Consider the following 20,092-nt stretch of genomic DNA (forward strand, 5'->3'; position numbering starts at 1 on the left):
GCTCACCAGAGGTGGGACAGGTTGGGGTGTTGGCCTGAGGATGGGCCTGTCTCAGTGGGGTCTGCAGCCAGGCACATGGCTGTGGAGCAGAGAGAGCTGAAGCTCAGACAGAAGCCATGGCAGAGGCCTCATGTGAAAGTGCATCCTCTGGACCAGAGGCTGGCCATGGCCATGGCTACCCCACAGAATCTGAGCGTTTGTGCCCAGGGTCACAGAATGTGCCACCCTCAGCTGTGCCAGCTCTAAGCTGCCCCCAAGACCTGGTAGGCAAACCTCTGGGAGCAGAGATGCTCTCTGGCCACTTACTCTAAACACTGGGTAGACTTCCCATCTTTTATATAATTTAAGAATGCGTATTTCCAATAAGCATTTGTATTTCAGAGTGCTCTGTACTTTTCATATCCTCATATGCAAAATAGGAGCAGATCTAGATGAGTGTTACTGATTGTCAGTAGACCAGCCTTTCTGAGTCAAGAAAAGAGTTGCTGGATTAAAACTGCTAAGAAATGAAACATTGGTCTATATTAAAAAATTGGTCTATTAAAAAAATGCCTGCCAGGACTCTCAGAACACTTTCTCTTGGACTGACTGCTCCCTCTTGCCTGGTCCTTTCCTTTCTCTGCTTCTGTTGTGTTGTGCTCCCCTAGGGCTCAACATCAGTTTCTTCCCTTATGAAATACCTGACAATGTCTATCTTCCTTGAAAAGCCTTGCAGTTGTAATTCAGAGTGAAATAAAGCCAAGAAAGCAAAGATATGGGGGAAAAAAAAAAAAGAGTATGCAACATCTAAATAATCGGTATATTAACATTGCTGCCAGAACTGTTACACAGGTTTCTGAACACGATGCATGGTAGCACCATAACACAACAACCATTGTTCCTGCTCTAGTTTAGAGTGAACTTGGGATTAGAGGCCTGCCCAAGTAAATGAAACAGTGCCAGAGCCCGGGCATGGTCCTATAACTATCTTTACTGTTTACACAGTCTCTGCATCACTCATGCCAACTATCACTCTCCAAGTGTTCCTGGCACAAGAGCCACCCATCTGGAAAGCACAGTCGTGGAATAAGCATAGCCCTTCTAGTTAGGTTCATTGCCAGGAATCAGGGCTTGACCATTTTATTTTTCAGTAGAGACACTGATGAGTACTCTGACTTATGAAACTATTTGGTATATCACCATTCATGCTGTCCTACTAGGTAGTGATCTTTAAGCATGAGAAGTTTAATCATGCTTCAAAATTTCTTTTATCAAATACCTATTTTGTAATATAAGTGTTTGAACCTGTCCAGGTCAAAGTCCAAAGCAAGAAACTCACACAGGAATCCATGTTTCATGTTCTCCTGCTCCTGTCTCACACAATTCATTGGTAAGGCTGCAGCCACCTTTATGATCTGGACTCCAGATGCTGATCATGTGAGGCAGAAGAGTTTCAAATAGTTTTCATCCTTTTAAGCGGTGTAGAGGTCTACCAGGAAGGAAAATGCATCAATGGACCATCCTTCCAAACATACCTGGATGGTAACATGCTATATAGCTGTGTACTCTTGAACTCCTGTTTTGTTTGTTTGTTTGTTTTGCTTTGTTTTGTTGTTTTGTTTTGGTTGGTTTTTTTTAGCATTCTATTTTTCTATTCCATTCTGATATGGTTTTTTAATATGTTCTCTACTGTCACTCCACTTAGTTCCTTTGTTATTAATAGATCTTTAACTTCTCTCCCATTTCTTTTCTCATTCTTTTTCTGTTCTACTCTCCCATCTGTGATGTCCCTCTCAGAACAATCACTAGCTCCTCAGAAACATCGCTTTCACTTCTCATAAATCTCTTACTGAATAATTATTTCAGTCTTCCCATGTACAAGGCCATTTATACCAAAACTCTTAGTAGATTTCAGATATACCCCTCACTCCAAAATCACAGAATTGTAGGTGTTGGAAGGGACCTCTATAGATCACCTAGTCCAAACCTCTGCTAATGTGGGTTTCCTAGAGTAGGTTACACAGGAAAGAGTCCAGGTGGGTTTTGAATATCTCCAGAGAAGGAGATTGCACAACCTCTCTGGGCAGGCTGTTCCAGTGCTCTGTCTTCCCCAAAGCAGTTTTTTCCCATGTTAAGATGGAGCTTCCTGTGATTCAGTTTGTGCCCATTGTCCCTTGTCCTTTTCCTGGGCATCTCCAAAGAGAGTCTTGCCCCATCCAGTGGACACCTGCTCTTTAGATGTTTATAAGCATTGATAAGATTCCCTGTCAGTCTTCTTTCCACAGGCTGAACAGACTCAGGTTCATATGGGAGATACTCCAGACCCTTAATCATCTTTGTGGCCCTCCACTGGACTCCTTCTAGGAGATCCCTGTCTTTTTTAAACTGGGAAGCCCGGAGCAAGCCACAGTATTCTAAATGTGGCCTCGCTAGGGCAGAGTAGAGGATGACTTACTGGCCATGCCCTTTTTTACACACTCGAGGATACCACTGACCTTCTTGGCCACAAATGCATACTGCGGCCTGATGGTCAGGATGTATTGAACTGCTATAAATACTCTTTCCCAACTTGTCACTGCATTTGGTACTACAAAACACTTTGCTGTTCATTCTTTAAACTGCCTGACAACTTCCAAAATATAAAGTTGGAAAATGTCAGGAAATCTCTATTAAGACAACAGTGTTCTGAGTATTTAAAGTCTCATTCTTCTCCCATTGAGATAAACCAAAGGCCTTACCTCTTCAGAGGTAACAAGATTGACCTCAGTAAAGAATAATCTAGTATAATATGAAAGAATAATATAGCAGAAAATATCTATTTTCTTTGCTGCTGTCTTTTTCATTATCACCACTGATGCTAACAGATCTTTCTAGTGTTCATTTCTTTCAGTATTCGTGACAAATGAACTTATCATCTGACAAATCAGAGCACAGAAAATAAGCGTTCTTGATATCTACAACTGTTCCAAAGCATTAAAAACAATGAGATACACACTCAAGTACTCCTCAGACAGTGTATTTTTTCCAGATTAGTAGTTTTGACATTAAGTGTACAGATAATGTCTTCTAAGCCTGAGTAAACAAATATCTTTTTACAGCAAAACAAATCATGATGGGAAGCCCAAGAACCATCTTAGTGAGTCTATTTTGCTGTCCATCTTCTATTTTATTTTTTAACAAGTTTGGCAGAGACAATTAATATATAGATCCAAAAATATGTTACTGAATATGCTAATCAACTTATTCACATCATTGGTTCCAGTCATATTTCCATAGTGAATGATCACTTTTGAAGGTTTCAGTTTGAAAATGTTAAACACTGCTATGATATCCCTCACATTCCATCAAACCTCACATACCAGCAGATAGAAATGTTAAGTCACATCCTTCAGTGAAACAATCTGTTATATAATCATTATAGGTATTTTTTATGGCAGATGAGGAGCAAAGAAAAATAGCCACCTGTTTAAAACTCATGACAGACAGAAGAACAAGACAGAAATCACCTTTTTGCTACTTTTTGAAGCATATAGGGCTGACAGCTTACATAAAATGGACATTTGTAATGGAATTGGAAAAAAAAATAGCAGAACATATGACAGTTTCTCTTGATAAGAAATATTGATAAATATCTTTGCTCTGAAATCAAGCTAAATATCTCTACTAATAATAATCTGGGAAAAGGACGTTTTCAAGAAATTCTTTTAAAAGTGAAAGTTGGATTACCTGTTGTCCATCCTGAAAACTTTTGCTTATGATGTTATATGCAATTCTCTGCTCAAGAGTTTTCCAGAAGGCCCTGTGATCTTTGTAGAAGCTCCAACATAAAGGTAGTTCATGCTACAGCTTCACTACTTCTACATCCTCTGAAGAAAAGAGCTAGGTATTGAATGAAACAAATAAATAGAAATAAGAAACAAAATACCTACAGTTGTATCACCGGTAAAAGTCCTAGGGCTGGAATTAAAATATTATTGGTATCTCAAGCTCTTAATCAACAACTGCATCTCTCAAAGTGGAATCTTCTTGGGCTGATTTTACAAAATGACCACAAGACACCAGCAAAATTGGAACATAATGTATTAACTTATAAAATTACTGGGAGCTATTTCAAAAAAATGCTATAGGGAAAAAAACAAAAAACAAAAAACAAAAAACACTAGGCTAACAATGAAAAACATTTGCTTTCAAGAAATGCTCTCTAATCTCACTGAAGACAAACTTGTACAGCCTAAAACTATGGCTTTCTATTTCTTTTCACAAATCTTACAGCTATTCCATCTCAAGGTCATGGAAAATTAAATTTAGACTCTGACAATCCCATCATTTCATAAAGCTAGTCAGCTATGACAGCACTAACCGTCAACTCAAAAAAATCCAGGCTTCTCAGTGGCTATTGTGTGATATCTGAAACCTGCAATAGATTTGGTGCAGCATGCAAGGAACCATCTTTCATTGTGTTCTTAGAGTACAAACAATAACAAACAAACAAAGAGATTCATTGTCATTTACACACAAATGTTCCAAACGTCCCAACGTAATTTTTCTTCAGATAAAGAAGCTGATCTGGACCATTGTGGTTTTGCAAATTAATGTCAGCTACTGCTTTACACATTCATAAGAATTATTAATCCCAGCAAATGTTAAACAACAAAAGTAAAATTGTCCTTCAACAAATATAAAATTGCAAGAATAAATTGCATCAGGAAATTATTTTGTTTTACTTACACAAGAAAATATAGAAAACTTGTTTGGTACTGCTATTTGAATTAGGGGATATCTACTTAAACTATCTCTACTTTTTAAATATCTGGGGATATGTTGTCTGTATGATACATGAGAATTAAAACAGCTCTGTAATATAGGTTAATATGTATTATAGTTCTAGCATGTTGAGCTAAATTACACAGTGGAAAATCAAATTTATCCAGTGGGTGATTTATCAGATATTTGGATTATTACCAGTTATTTTGAATCTGTGGCTAACTACAGATGTATGTATTAGCAATTCCATGTATGACTGACAGGTTTTCAGAAATTAATTTATTTTATTTATGCACACAACCACATTTTAAATAATGGAAAGGACCTAGGAATGATACGTGGGTATCATTGCTGACAGCTCCAAGAATGTCACTGGTCACTGTAAAGTAGTTGATTGTGAGATGTAATGCCATGTCCACACCTACTCCCATCCCAGGAACCACTAGCCCATCAACAATCAATCCACAAGTCTAGAGCAGCAAGAGGGAACAAAGGTCAGGTCAGAACACCATTGCCCGGTAGAGAAACCCAATTCTTTCAAGGCTGCCCCAGGAAAGTCCTAGCCCCATGGAACATATGGCATCATTAGCCAGTGGTAAGTGCTTTCCAGGTCATTTTTGCATTGCAGTCATTTCCTAGGAATACAGTACTCCCTATAGTATTACGGGGAAGAACATTTTGTGATTACACAAGGCTTGTTGTAGACTGTTGAGGGGAGGAACAGCAGGTGGGGAAAAAAGAGGGACTAAAAAGTAAAACTAAAACAGAGAATATCCACCTGTAAAATATTCAATTCTAATATTAGGATTTCAGAAAAAAAAAGAAATTGACAGAGATGTTAAAGTTAGGGCATCAATTGTGAAATTAGCTATCTGAAAGTAAGACTTAAATAGGAGAAAACTTAAAATCCAAGAAAAACTAAAAAATCTACTTCATTCAAACATGGATGCAAATGAACTAGAAGGAACTTCATAAAGGTATAAAAGATCGGCTTTTTCATTTCCTACTTCAAGAAAAAAAGTATATTCAGTTAAAATTAAATTATGAAAATTATGAAAATATTAAATGAAAATGCTTTGTTACAAATGTATTATCCAGCAATTATACTCATTGTCAGAAATTAATAGTCAACACAAGACAGATGGCTAAATATGCATATTAGCTTCAATTTTGATATGAAGACTGAATATTCAGAAATGTAAATATTAAGTAGAATAAAATAAAAATAATTCAAGCCTTCATACCTCAGGGCATAAACTGATGGGTAATTAAACGTCATAGGAAGAGAATAACCTAAACACATTCATCTGTAATTGTCCAGTTATAGAATTTCTTGCTTCTGGTAATCTGTGCTGATGAAGGCTGAACACTATAATTGAGTGATCCAGGAAGCTTATTCAATGTAATATTCTTAGGACCTATTTTAGTTTACCTGATTTTTTTTTTTTTTTTTTTTTTTAATTTAAACTGCCTTAGCAGTGAACATTTTTCACAGCCCTCTTGCCCAAAAAGAAAGCAGGTCAACCAGGTTTTGAGAAATTCAGGATTGTCCAAATTTTTATTGCCTGTGCTGTCAATGGTGATGTTTCAACCGCTGGGACATTGTTATTACACAGTAGATTACCTCTGTCAGTTGTTACTGAAAGTCCAAGGATCATAATGTTGTTGTTCAAAGCATTTAAAATGGCAACTGTATGCTTTCTAATAAGCTGTGTTCTTTTTTGATTTGTTATACTTTTTTTGCTATGATGCGGATATACACTGGTGCTTCTTTTTTTGTGTAGTATATATTTAGATGTAAAAGCCACATCTTTCAATGAAGCTTTCCTGGTCTCTTATTTTAGACAGTTAAATACGAGCTCTTAGCTCACTTATATGTAACTGTGATCATTTTAAGATCTTTTATATTAATTTAAGATATAGTACAGAGTAGGTAGTCCTAGGAAATGTAGAAGAGAAAGATTAATATTTCAGTTCTGGGCTGTCAATTCTAGTTTGCTACTTTCTGACATGCGCCAACTGTTGGCCTGCATGGCTTAAGCTTTGGTTACACATGCACTTATTGACAAATGCATTCTAACTACAGTGCTGCTTATCCTCCCAAATGTCAATTATGTCTGACAGAAGTAAAAGATATACAGAACCTGAATTACTTTCACAGCATATTAGGACAGAGGGCTCTCCAATAGGGTCAAGAAATCGTAACAAAATCCCAAGGTTTGTCTTGTTCTCTTTGTATCTTTTTCTTCAGTATGCCAGCTTTGTGTGCACAAATTTAGTTCCTATGAAAGTTGCTATAATTATATCTCTGGAGACTGAAGTCCTTTTATGCAGTCACAAAGAAAACAAAGTGCAAGCAGCAGTCAGACGCATTTTTCCCCTGGCATGTTTCAACCTTGACCTGATGATACACAATTCTAGAGGTGATAACATGCCATTCCCTGTTCTCCTCTGAGCCGATGCTTCTTGAATGCAATTTTTAGTGAAGATGCAAAGCAGCTCACCTTAATAAATGACACATCTCTATAAGTATAGAAAATAAGCAGAAATAGCTAAAGGTTCTTAAAAAAAAAAAAAAATAGACTTTCTCCGCTTCCATTTGGAAAGGACTTGCAAAGAGGTCAATACACAAAGCAGCCAAAACAAATTTCCTTTATATAAATATGTATTTTAAATAGTGTTTAATCTAAAGCACTTACAGAGCTCTCAACACAGTGGACCTTTCTGTCATTGGAATCTTTGGATAAAGTCACGTAACATAAATAGAGATTTTTCCTTAGCACTCACCCAGCTTCAGCAAGAAAAAAACCGAGACCCTCCAAGTCTCTTCCAGATTCATCTACCAACGCACTCCTGCAAATAGGAAGCTATGGTTTTTGGTGTATTATAGCCAGACAGTTAGTTTCAGAAAAGGATCCAGGTAACAGAAATGAATCTTCATTACCCTGGGCCTCATACCATGTTAATGTGCTTACAAAACTACTTATTCCTTGAGGGAGCTCATTTGAATAAAAAGAGGTATCTTTAAATTGCTCTAGCATGTCTTTCAGCCTTCCATTTTCCCTACTAAAACAATATTCAGGAGAATGATAAAACATCTGGAACCATATGAATTTATAGAGGATTGTGACTGAGTAAGATTATTTTTCAGAATACCACTGAAATAAGAACTGCATGAGATGTATATAAGCACAACTTGTTTTTGGAAGTAATTTTACAAAGAGTACGAGTCCAAGAAAGTAATGTTGTTCTAGTGTATATATAATAGTGAGCAAAAAGTGATTTAAATCTCTTCCTGTCCCTCATTTTTCCTCATCCCATCCTGTCTTTCCATCATATTGACACAATTTCTACTTCCAAAGCAGCTTTGTTGCTCTTTTTTGACTCCCTGACTCTCTGCACCAAATCTGGAATAACAAAGGACCAGAAAGCTTCATTTATGGAATGTAAATTGTGTTAATATATGATTATATTGCATTCAAATAGCATTTTGTTTACAAGTCTGAAACTATATTATGAAAGATGCCTAAGCAATGAAATTTAGACTTACACAATGCTTTCATCACTGGATTTCCCAAGGATATTATTTGGATTTAATATTTATGTAGGGAAGGAAAAAGATGAGCCCACAACTTTTAGCCTCTGAGACTGAGGTGTTGTTTCCATGTTACTTTTCTCCCTTGATAGCTCTCTGTAGAAGGCAAGGATAGAATAAATGTCAAAATACATTGCATATACAGACCAGTCGTAATATTCTGTGTTGCTCCTAAGGCACGCTGTACATTATATCTAAAGTATAATGCACTTTGAATTATAAGCTTTGTTCAGAGTTAAGCCCACACTTCAGTTTTTACCTCTATAAAACCAGTGATGCAATACAAATTGGATGAGCAATATGAACTAATCTATCACGGCTCTATTCTACAGTTAACATATATATATAACTGTATATAATATTTATATATATATATATATATATAAATCTATAGCTTTCAGGTACACTGTTGTATTAGCTTGCAGTACCCATGAGGATATTGAACTGGAAAGAACCTCTCAGGTCAGCTAATCCTGTTTTCTATCATGTTACAAAAGCCTGCACAAAAAATATAGCAAAATTCTTCTTAAAACCAATTGTTTCTAACCCTTTCTACTTATATTAATAGTGCAAACTAAAATATTCAAATACTTCTACCATATATATATATATTCTTTATTCATATGTGCTTAGCATATGATTGGTTTCATGCAATTGTGGCCCTTTTTTTTTTAATTTCTCCTCTTATTCTCCAGGTATATGGACTTTAAAATTCTTATGGTAAAAGAAGTGATGACATTTTAATTCAGCCTTCACTGAAGATCCAGCAGATCAAGTCCTTTCAGTGTGTTCTAGCAAAAGAGATGCTCCCTGTTGCATCAGGCAAGCTAGATTGCTTTTATCTTTTAATTAATCTTTTTTTCAACTTAGCTAATAGGATTTAAGCACAGCAATTTGATAAGGTGTCTCTAGTTCCTTGTGTATTCATTCTTTCCTATATATAGTAGAAATACTTAGAAATTATTCCTTGGAACATTTGAAAAGACAGGATTTGTGGGTTTTTTTTAATAGCTGCATCAATCTGCTGCACTTATTTTCATATTCTGAATGTCTAAAATAATCTTATATAAAAAAATGACTTATACAAAAAAAAAATTATAACTGACATAATATCCTAATCTTATTTGTAATACTGTTTTCTGTCAGGCCATCCACTATGACAGCTTAGTCAATTTTTCTTGCCCTTTTTGTTCTGTTTGTCCTCTTCAATGTTGCTAGTCATTCCCTCATGACAAAATTCCTACCACTTCACTGAGCTGCAGATAGATGAGATATGACATACTGCTCTTACCTAACACATTACCTTGTTCTATAAAGCTAACCAATTCGTTATCAAAGCTGGTTTACATTTCTTATTTTTCTCTATGCCACTAATTAATCATTTTTTTCAAGTGTTTGTTGATGTCTACATAATACGTCCATCTGAGAGCATCCTAATTATTCAGAAAAGAATGTTAATGGTAGTAATGCACAGGATGGGAACCTGACATGTTGCAAAACTTGGCAAAAGTTTTCATCGTTGTTTTTTTGTTTGGTTGGTTGGTTTTGTTTTTGTACACTTTTGAGAACAATTTTGTGGTTTATCAGTAATACAGGAAGTGCTACTGAACTGCATCTTGCAGTGTCTGCAAAAAATATATATATATCAGGAAAGTAAGAGTCTAACAGAAAAAGAGTATGAAAAAAATCACTAGATGATCAATTGTGGGACAGTCTGTTGAGATGTGAGCAAAGAGGATCTGACAAGTACACAAAGCAGGAGGATGAATAAATGGAAAGGAGTAGGAAAAAGATAACAAAAAGTTGCATAGAGGGGAGGGGAGGGGAGGGGAGGGGAGGGGAGGGGAGGGGAGGGGAGGGGAGAGGAGAGGAGAGGAGAGGAGAGGAGAGGAGAGGAGAGGAGAGGAGAGGAGAGGAGAGAAGAGAAGAGAAGAGAAGAGAAGAGAAGAGAAGAGAAGAGAAGAGAAGAGAAGAGAAGAGAAGAGAAGAGAAGAGAAGAGAAGAGAAGAGAAGAGAAGAGAAGAGAAGAGAAGAGAAGAGAAGAGAAGAGAAGAGAAGAGAAGAGAAGAGAAGAGAAGAGAAGAGAAGAGAAGAGAAGAGAAGAGAAGAGAAGAGAAGAGAAGAGAAGAGAAGAGAAGAGAAGAGAAGAGAAAAGAGGGTGGCAGGGATGTCTAGGTCCATCTGGCCCAACCCCTGTGCAAGCAGGAACACCCAAAGCAGATTGTCCAGGACTATGTCCAGGTGGCTTTAGAAGATCCCCAAGGAGAAGATTCCACAGCCTCTCTGGGCAACCTGGACCAATGCACCATCGCTTGCACAGTAAAGAATATCCTAATATTTAGATGAAGCCCTGTGATCCAGTTTGTTCCCATAATCTCTTGTCCTGTACCATTGAAAAGAGACTGGCTCTGCCTTCTCTACATTTGTCCTTCAGGTATTTATAGACATTTATAAGTTCCCCTCTGAGTCTTCTCTTCTTCAGGCAGAACAGTCCCAGCTCTCTCAGCTTCCCATCACAGGAGAGGCTTTAATTACTGTTTTTTGATCAGCTGGCTATACTGTGTTTAATGCATGCCAAAATGCAGTGAGCTTTCTTGGCTGCTAGGGTGCACTGCATAAAATGACAAGGAAAGACAACAGGAAAAGTAGGAAATAAAAAGAGAAGCACAGAGGGGAAAAAAAAAAGAAAGAAAAAAACCCTAGAAGAAAAGGCTGCTCACTGAAATGTAGTGCTTAATCAAGATAAATGAGCAAAAGTTTCATAACACAAATGAGAAAACTTGAGCAACCGCAGAAGTCACTCTCCTTGCTCTGCTACCATGTGCTAAATAACATTACCAAGGTGTCCAAGTGGTTCCAGCAAATTAAGGTGAGTTGTTGGCCATTCAAAAAGATATTTCCCAAGAGATTCATGGCTGCGAGTACAGCAAGGGACTTATTCAATACTCCTAAGATGTAATGAATTCAGTGGACACTCAGCAGCTCACTGAACTAGGCTTTATACAAAAAGCAATATGAAGTATGGTACATTTTTTAGAACAGTTTCTTAATCATCAGTGGAGATGAAAGATTTCCTGAAATAACTGTGATGCACATCACTTGCTTGTTTTGAAAATTTCTGGTAGCCAAAACTGTAACATACATATTCCACTCTGACTTAGTGGAGGAAAGGAGACCTCATATTACCCTTCAGTGGTGAAATATTCACTTTCTCATATAAGCAATTGTCCTTTCTAGAGGACAGCAGAGACACAAAGGAGACTAGAGTAAATTTAATCAAACACATACTACTGTTGTAGTTTATTCTGTTTAAGGCTTTGCTTTGAGACAGCCACATGCTTTCATTCTGAGACAAGTTAAAATGAGCTGCAAAGACTAATGTTGATTGCTTTAGGACTTGAATGTGCATAGTACATTAGAATTATGTGTTCTGAAAGCGCCAATTCATATGAATTTTTTTTTTTAGGGGGTGGAGTAGGCAGAGTGGGAGGAACAGAACAAATTAAGACTAATTCAGTGATATCCGTGTCTCCAAAATGTACAAGCTACTGTGAAATACAGACTTTAAAACTTCAATAGAAAGATAGTGTCAGCAGTTGCATATAGCTTTGATATTTTCCAGTATAATCATGCATGACATGACAAAAATTGCTAGCCAGAAGTATGTATATACATATATATATGTATATATATTGCCTGTACAATAAGTTACAGAAACACTATTGAAAAAGAAGAAGAAAATTCTATGTTTATATAGTGTAGCTGAGATAACAGCTAGAAACTTATTTCCCATTTTAAGGCATATGAGGTAGAGACTTAATACTATATAAAAGTAATCTTACACTTTAAGACAAAGGGGGGAAAAATCATCCATGTTTATTACAGCCAACACTTCAGTTAAATTTCAATTTTATTTTGAGATAGGACGATTCATTACAGAGCAAGCCAGAAGAAACACTTTGATTATGACAGTTCATAGAAAGTATTTTCTGTGAAAGTATTTTGTTTATTTTCAGCTTGCTGTAATTCATACATTGCGAAATATTGCTCTCTGTGTGATACAGGTCACATTCAAAGCTGACTACAATCGAAAGGAATTTGTATGTCTATATCAGGTTTCCATTGCCTTCAGAAATTGTGGTTTAGTCTGGAAATTGATTTGGTTTTTTTGAGGCCAGCATGTTTATTTGTATTGGTGTTGTGTGTTTTTATTTTTATTTATTTATTTATTTATTTTGGTAAAGGGGAGGAGTTTTTTGCTGTTAGTTAGTTAGCAGCTGACTACTGATGAAGTAGGGTATCATCTCCTTGAAAATTATCACCTGCTCTTTCTGCACTATAAGCTTACACTCTGATGTGGGACATAAAAAATACAGCATGGCTTACCACACGTTGGGTGCCTGAGCACGCCAACAGATCATAACTGCCTTGATCACATTCACCTGTGAGATCCCACCAGGCACTCTTGGCTGGGTTCCCAGCCCTTGTCCATGCTGTATGCTAGGGAGCAGCACCCACAGGTCTGCTCTGCAAGGGGTATGAGCAACGTGTTGAAGGGGCACAGTGTTAGAAAGATGGGAGCTATCTGCCTTTAGGGAGGAGGCCACTGTGTAACTGTCAGCAAGTCAGCAGTCCCAGAGAAGAGTATGTGCAAGTGTATGTAGAGTCTGATGAGAGCTTTCTATAATCCTTCTCTCTCTGAGATGAATAATAAGGTATGAATTCCTTTTTTAATACTTATCCTCATATTTTTTTCACACCAGAGCATGAATACACTGTAATTTTTTCCTGTTCTTTAATTTTGTCAGCTTGTATTGTTGCTTGTACAAAGGCAAAAGTCAATTCCAATTAAATAAATATATGAAATGTATGATGGGAGCATTTCCACTTCTGTTGGAAATGCTATACTAATATTAGAAGGAGCTGATGCTGTGGGACATTTGCTGTTTTCTCATTACCGTTGGTGGACAGAGTTCATGAATGCAGTACAGAGTTAAAAGTTTTGTCACTTTCATAATGGACTTAGATTATACTGTTTTTAAAACCCTGTTCTAATTGCATTTTTTTTCTAGTCTAAACTTCTCCATTTAAATTAATAGAACAATTTATATGAGGCTCAAGATATAAATATTTGATGTTGGCTGTAAAATGAGTAGGTTGTTGCCCTCCCTCTAAAATGGTATGATTTCTGGTAATAAAATCACATTTTCTGAAAAATATACATATATTTTCTATATCTAAGCTTGTTGCCAGGCTCATGTCATAAAAAGGTTAAGAAAAGTACTTTTAAAAATATAACTATGCTTTGTTACTTTATTAGCTGCTTTAATCATGCACTCATTAACTTGTCCAGAATGTCCATTTTTATAAAAGGAAGAATATAAAATGTCATTCCTGACAGTAATCTTGCTTATAAAATAATACTGATAACAATTCTAGTTAGAAATCCCATCATATATATTTCCATAATAGTTGTTCTCAGGTCTGGATCAGTAAATCATACTGGTAGAACCAGAGAAGCCATTCTCATTATCAGATTTAATTTGGTTTATTAAGCATTTCCCTATGGTCTTCTGAAACCTTTACACTAATTTCTTAACTGACAGCACTGGTGTCAAGTGATCTTGTGATGAAATTAATTGCGAGTACTACATTTCAGATCCTCTCCCATTTCCTGATGCTTGCCAAGAAAGCCCAGGCTAATGTTCTGGAAAAAAAAAAAAAAAAAAAAAAAAAAGGTCACTACATACTGCAAACTTGTGCCATCTAAATACAACCCTGATAGGTTCGTAAAGACTTTATACTAAAGTCTTGCATTCCATACATGAAAACTAATAACCTAAATATTTCCCTAGCCATTCTTTCTACAGAAACATGGAGTTATAAGAAACTTAAGAGGACTGTTTTTTAAGCCAGAAAACTCTCTCAGTTTCTGAGAGTCTCAGTATTCCAGAGCCAATTCTATATATTGTTTATTGCCTAGATTGATTTAATGTATGGTAACTGATGTAAATTTGTGTTGGCATACATGGCTCACAACCCGTGAAAACAGAGCTTCTCTTGTCAGTATGCATAAGGAGCACATCTTTACAGAAGTAATTTATGCCAAAATCTCTGCATTTCAGAATTTTTCTTAAATATACTGAAAGCATAGAAAAAATCTTGTAATAGGTTCCAAGTTTTTAGCTAATATAATAAATGTGTGCAAATCAACAACTATTTTAATTAAATATCATTTAGATAATTTCTGTCACATTTTCATTAGTATATCCATGACGTTAGCCTGCAATAGCCTTCAACACAGTAATAGCCTTATTCTTTTAAATAATAAATAATTCACCTACCTTTGTCTCATATTTCTCTGAAGTCCTAAGCTTTACTTCCACCTCTGTACACGTGTGCTCATCTGAGCTGCATTTAATTTTACTGAAGCAAGAAACATTTAGAAATATTCAAGTTCTTCTGTGATATATTTGTTCAGTGTATCAAGATATTGACATCTTGGTTCAGAGGTAGAAGAGAAGCTTGATGAAACAGTCTTTTATTCTATACTCATAGCTGTTTTTATTTTTTTCTTTCTTTCTTTCTTTCTTCTCCCTTTGGTCTAATTGTTTATGAGGTATTTTTTCAAGGGGACAAATTCCAGTCTTGACAAGGACAACTGCTGGAATTCTGGAGTTGCATCTACTACTGCTAGTCTCAGCTTGTGGCATTTTATAATGTACTTCGTGGCAACTGATGACAGCATATTTCCTTCTAATGTGACCTGGAGAGAATAAAACACGGAATCATACTGTGGCAGAGAGAGAAACAGGAAATACTCAAAGGTATGGATTATTTCAGTAGAGGTCAAAGTTTTAGTACTCCTAATTCAGAAGCAATATAATTAGCCAACCTTATTTCCAGGCGTCAGCTCAAGCACAAGACAGAGGACACACTATATGGATATCTCAAAGGTCAGTAGCAGGAAGAAATGAGTATGACGAACCAATAGAGAGTGCATTTTCAAGAATAAGTTTTCTTCAGAAATACTGCTAGTTGTTTACTCTGTGCATGAGACAGCTACTGCTGATGAAATAATTCACCTTGTACAGACATGATCCATTGTGTGGACATGGTCTCAGCATGTCTAGAGTTTTCAGAACAGATGCTACTTTCTGGGGCTTCAAACAGCACTCACATAAAGCTGATAATGATTGTATGATAAAACAAGAAGTACTATTTCGCTTTGTGATTTTTTGTGTCCGTAAGCACTGAGAATTGTCACTAGTCACTCTGAACAATACATTCTTCTTAGTTCCCACAAACTTTCCACTCTTTCTCAGGTTTTTCAATCCTGCTCATTCTGAATAAGTGGATACTAAAATACTTCAGGTTGCCCTGTGCCAGTATATTGTCATAAAAGACAGATGGAATAAGTAGCCGTGTCTTAATCTAATCACAGAGTTCAACTCCATGCACTGGAAAGCTGAAGTTTGTTATTTACTTACTGTAAGGCAGTCCATTTTCTATGTGGAACATGTCATGATGCATATTAGTAATTCCTTTGAAGAGTTAAAAAGGAAAATAAACATAGCTGGTGTGAGCATGATTCTGGATTGACCAGAGAGTGTTCACCTGGGAGGCACAGACGATGGTTTGTGTTCACTTTTGATGGATTTAACATGGACTAAAATCCCTTCTAGCCTCTTACTCATTCAGTTCCCCAATATAACTGGATGAGAGAAAAAATGGGATGGAAAGCCAGTAAGTTGAGAAAGTCAAAGAGACCACTTCCAACTACTATGATAGGCATAGCAGATCCACCAGTCTCCCCACTGCCAAAACCTGGGCACAAGTTCCCATAAAATTCACTTAGCATGAGACACTTAAACGTTCCAGTTCAAAACAGAAGTTTTGATACAGTAAACTCTAAGACTGGGCAGCTGATGAAATTGTCACCACTCAGCAATGGGAAGAATTTGAAAAATCTAAGGAAATACACATTTAGGAATCACTTTTTATTCAGTCTTCTAGTCTACTGCTGAAGATTTTTTTATTTTATTTTTCAGTGTGCTTTAAACAGATACATCCAGAGAGAATGACTGTAGGTAAGACTTAACTCTGTGCCTAATGTAGAACATGACAGACAATAGGGTTTCAGTTCCGTGTGGATGTACTCAAGGGAGGGAAAAAGCCTCTCCCTAAGGTGTTCAGCTGGAAGTGACTGAAGGACTTGGAGGACTGTTTCTCATGTCACCAGAAGAATGCTCAATGCAATTCACAAGAAATAATAACCTCTACTCCAAATGTGTTTATTGGAAAAAAAAAAAAATAGAGACATGAAGAATGTTAAGAGAAAAAATATTTTTTATAAGTAGAATTATTTTTATCAGCTTTCCTAGAAGCAACACAGAATTTCTTGATTAGAAGGAACAGGAATTAAAACTTGTGTTCATGGTCTACATTCAGCAATTCCAAAAGCAAGCATTTAGCTTTCCATTTTGGTGTAAAAGCTTGTGTGGAACAGAACTGATTTTCTTCATAGTGTCTGGTGTGATTCTGTATTTTGTCTATAGGAGAAAAACAATGTTGATGATACACCAATGTTTTAGTTGTTGCTGAGCAGTGCTGTACAGAGCCATGAACCTTCCGGTTTTTCAGCTTCTCATGATGTCGTGCCAGCAAGGCGCTGGGACAGCATAAGAAGCTGGGAGGGGGCAGGGCCAGCACAGCTGACCTGAAGTGGCCAAAGAGATATTCCGTACCATAAGATGTCATATGGAAAAACTATAAAACTTAAAGTAGTTGGCTGGGGGAGAACCACTGCCTTGACACTGGGGACCGGCTTGGCATTGACTGACAGGTGGTGAGTAATTGCTTTGTGCATCACTTGGAATATATGTAATTATCATTACTCTTATCATTACTCTCTCCTCCTTTTCTATCTTAGTAAATAGTTTTTATCTTAACCTTCAAGTTCTATGTTTTTTTTTCTGATTCTATGCCCTGTCCTACTGGGAGTGCAGGCAGCAGAAGACTGTGGAGTTTAGGTGCTTGATGGGTTAAAGCACAACACCTTGGTGGAAGGCACTGGAGATCTATATTTTTGCTCTGTAAAAGACAGAGGAAGCAGAATACAAACATTTAACTTTTCAGCAGTGTGAAAATAAGATAAAGCCTGCAAGAAGGGGGTAGAGGAAGAAAATAAAGTTATAATTGAGGTGATATGTGTTTTTCTCACTCTTACTCTGATGGGCAAAGAAATACTGTAAATGCTATATCAGGTAATAACACAGCAGAAAAACTTTTCCTGAGCAGAAGGAAGCGATTCAATTCATAATTGTAAGGGATGTAGTCAAGCTTACTGGATGGTATTCAGGAACAGTGTAAATGGCTATTAAAATATGGGTCTCATTCAAATTGCTGTGACAGGGCAGAGAGAACATTGCAAGGTTAGGTCATGACAATTTTCATGGTAGACTTAAGTCTAGCCAGCCAATCAATCATCCAATGAATTTAAGATTTTAACTAAACTAAGCTTGAAATAGAGGTCCACAGTTATATCAAAGATAAAAGCATGAAGAAATGTGGAAACAGATTTAGAAACAAATAATTCAAAAAAAAGTATCACCTATTTTGAGTCCATAAACTTACCATCACACTGAGGTAAGAGCAGCCTTTGGAAAAGTCCGGTTAAAGTAAATTTTCGCAGCATAAATATCACATGGCAAACTCTTACTAAATGAATATGTTGTCTATATGATGTTTCTTGTATTATAAGTTATACTATATCAGATCAGAAATAATTTTCTACAGAAAATCTACAGAAAAGTGTAGAAACTTTTCTGCATAAGATACATGTGAATTTACCAAAACTGCCAAAAGAATTTTTAAAAAGTAAGATAAATAATGAGAGAAAATGGTATTATATACAATCTGGGTATTTTAGTTTATTTTTAAAATACGTGTTGCTGTGAATGTCGTGCAAAGTTAACAATTCAAAATATCTTTTTTTGCAAGCCTTACTAGTATAATTTCTAATTCTTGGTCATCTTAGTGTGTCAAAAATATGAAATAAGACTCTAAGATATTTTCTTTGACATGTATGTCATCTGTTTTTTTGTTGTTGTTTTGTTGTTGATGTTTTGTTTTGTTTCTTTTTTTAACATTACTAGGGGCTGTTTCACCAAAAAAAAAAACCAACCAAACAAACAAACAAAAAAACTTTCTACTCAAAGTATTTGAAACACTGCATCCAGAAGTACTGCCATCGGGAGTAGTGCATCCAGGACTTGGGCGCACAGCACAACGAAGACTTGGAACAGTTGGAGTGGGTCCAGAGGAGGGCTGTGAGGACGATTACAGTGCTGAAGAATTTCCCTTATAAAGAAAGGGTGACTTGTTTAGCCTGGAAGAATAGAAAACTTGGGGAGAACTCCCAGCTTTCAAGTACTTGAGGGGAGCTTATAAGCAGGAGGGAGACCAGTTTTTTACAAGTTCTGATAGTAAGATATCAAAATATATATCAGAATATCAAAAGATATGATAAGACAAGGGGGAATGTTTTTAAACTAAAACAGGAGAGATTTACATCAGATATTAGGGAGAAATTTTTCAGTGAGAGGAGGTTGAGGCACTGGAACAGATGGTCAAGAGAAGCTGCGGATGCTCCATTCCTGGAGGCATTCAAGGTCAAGTTGGATGGGGCCCTGGGCAGCCTGAGCTGGTGGGTGGCAACCCTGTCCACAGCAGGAGGGTTGGAACTGGATGAGCTTTAAGATCCCTTCCAACCAAAGCCATTCTGTGATCCTATGATTCTTCTCATCTCATTGGATTCCAGAACTAAGAGAGAGCATCAAAAAAGAAGACAAAGGGATTTCTCAGATAGTCAGAAATGTTGCAAAACAGCATATCTAAATGAAATCACCTAGTCAGAATATATATTGACAAGATAGAAGTACAGATTTTACTTTCCCAGCACGTTTTCTAAATGAAAAAATTCAAGTCAGTAGATAACCAAAAAATAGATGCTGTTTTCTGCAACAAACAAACAAACAAACAAATAAATAAATAAATAAAGCTTGACTGTTATGAAAGGAAATCTTGTTGGCTTTTTTTTTTTTTTTTTTTTTTCCCAGTTCTAAAGAAATTCAGGTAAGTAGAAGAATCAAGGACCAATAAATTTTATCCAGAGAAGTTTAGAAAATTCAAGAGGCAAAAAATTCTTCCAAATGTGTTAAAACATTGAACACTACAAAGTCTTAGTGAATTTGGTTCCAGATGACCGTCCCAATGTTAAAACTTAATCATATGTAGCGCAGCCAATTAACTTCTCTGCTTTTCCATGAAGAGTGTATGAATTGAGATGATCACGAAGACATTTAAAATTCTATGTATAATATTCAATTATAGGGTTCTCAGTAGGAATAGTACTATGGCATGTGCATAGTAAAAGTTTAACTTGAGCGCAGAAGAGAAGATAAAATTTCAATTAAAGATTTCAATATATTCTTTACGACCAGACAAATGGAAGTGATAGTGGTGAAAAGTATCTTAAGTATCTTTAGTCAATTTTTTGTATATATACATATCTTGGAAATGATTACATTAGAATTCATCTTTATGTGTCAAATTCAAAATTTTCACAAAATGTCTGTTGCAATGATTTTATTCTTCACTAAGAAAATGGAAAGAACTAACTGAAAAGTAACTTTTTTTTTTCCTTTTAAATTTGCAAATATTAATATTTCACAAATTAAGTCTGCTGGACTC

The 20,092-nt window shown here is 36.2% G+C and overlaps 1 long non-coding RNA gene across 1 annotated transcript; it reads left to right on the forward strand.

Annotated features, from left to right (window-relative positions):
- Positions 1-14,110: 14,110 nt before the first annotated feature.
- On the forward strand, positions 14,111-19,849 carry LOC107049439. Its single transcript, XR_005849052.1, has 3 exons — positions 14,111-15,165; positions 15,245-15,294; positions 16,390-19,849. It is a non-coding gene; the product is annotated as an uncharacterized LOC107049439 (long non-coding RNA).
- Positions 19,850-20,092: the final 243 nt, after the last annotated feature.

This window comes from Gallus gallus, chromosome 1, assembly GCF_016699485.2.
Source record: "Gallus gallus isolate bGalGal1 chromosome 1, bGalGal1.mat.broiler.GRCg7b, whole genome shotgun sequence".
Taxonomy (NCBI): domain Eukaryota; kingdom Metazoa; phylum Chordata; class Aves; order Galliformes; family Phasianidae; genus Gallus; species Gallus gallus.